This window comes from Leuciscus leuciscus (assembly GCF_965113295.1).
Source record: "Leuciscus leuciscus genome assembly, chromosome: 5".
NCBI classification, from domain to species: domain Eukaryota; kingdom Metazoa; phylum Chordata; class Actinopteri; order Cypriniformes; family Leuciscidae; genus Leuciscus; species Leuciscus leuciscus.
Genome location: NC_138729.1, coordinates 53,652,884 through 53,654,125, shown reverse-complemented (window position 1 = coordinate 53,654,125; position 1,242 = coordinate 53,652,884). Strand labels below are relative to the sequence as shown.

At 43.1% G+C, this 1,242-nt stretch overlaps 1 protein-coding gene across 4 annotated transcripts in view; it reads right to left on the bottom strand.

Moving 5' to 3' along the window:
* Window positions 1-1,157: 1,157 nt before the first annotated feature.
* Window positions 1,158-1,242, bottom strand: part of trabd2a (TraB domain containing 2A) — a 61,231-nt gene continuing 61,146 nt past the window's right edge. For 2 of the 4 annotated variants that reach the window (XM_082171574.1, XM_082171577.1), the window contains one exon: window positions 1,159-1,242. This exon is cut by the window's right edge and continues 1,208 nt beyond it. The gene's annotated coding sequence lies outside the window, so the exon portion shown is untranslated. The other 2 variants (XM_082171576.1, XM_082171575.1) reach the window with 2 other exon arrangements.

The following is a 1,242-nucleotide window of genomic DNA, read 5'->3' as shown; positions in this document are numbered from 1 at the left end:
TTGGAGAAGTGTTAGTCCAGTCATTATAAGCCAAGATGGGGGTAAACCTTGAACAAATTGCAACAGAAGCAAACTCAACTGATTTTGTATCCTCAATATGTCCTGAGTAAGTAAAAAAAGCCCAGAAGAATCCCATTAGGGGAAAGTTTAGGAAAAGACCCAAATATAACCATTCGATATCACCATGAAAATTACTGAGTTGATTACTTACATCAAGACAAACAAAAAATGTATTACAAGTTTTTTGAAATTGTTTGTTAACATGGACAAACGGTGCATAATCTAATTACGTATGTGCTAATTTGCATAAATCCCAAAACAGATCTAAACATTGGGTATAGCCAGGTGAACATGTGTTGTTGAATCTTGTTGACACATAACAGTAAAATACTTAATATTAAGGTCTGAATGGAACCCATTACGGCTACCCATGAGCATTACTACATAGAGGCAGGAAGAAGTACTTTAGAAACCAGCCTTTATTAATGTTTAAGAGATGGGGTTTGGGTCTGGGTCTGTGGGACTGTTTCTGTGGGACGAGTCTGCGGGAAGAACAGGAGACAATGGTAAGGAGAATGCAGAAGACAAAAGGTAGGCAAAATAAAATGTGAATCCCCAGAAACAGTCCGTCCTGCTCTAAAGAGCTCCGGCTAATCAGAACCCTAACCCTAACTCTAAAGAGCTCTGGCCAATCAGAACCCTAACCTTAACTCTAAAGAGCTCTGGCCAATCAGAACCCTGACCCTAACTCTAAAGAGCTCTGGCCAATCAGAACCCTAACCCTAACTCTAAAGAGCTCTGGCCAATCAGAACCCTGACCCTAACTCTAAAGAGCTCTGGCCAATCAGAACCCTGACCCTAACTCTAAAGAGCTCTGGCCAATCAGAACCCTGACCCTAACTCTAAAGAGCTCTGGCCAATCAGAACCCTGACCCTAACTCTAAAGAGCTCCGGCCAATCAGAACCCTGACCCTAACTCTAAAGAGCTCTGGCCAATCAGAACCCTGACCCTAACTCTAAAGAGCTCTGGCCAATCAGAACCCTGACCCTAACTCTAAAGAGCTCCGGCCGATCAGAACCCTGACCCTAACTCTAAAGAGCTCCGGCCAATCAGAACCCTAACCCTAACTCTAAAGAGCTCCGGCCAATCAAAACCCTAACCCTAACTCTAAAGAGCTCCAGTATTTAAAGTGACAGGCGATAAAACTGCAGCGCTTGTAATAAACAGAATGATATCGCAGC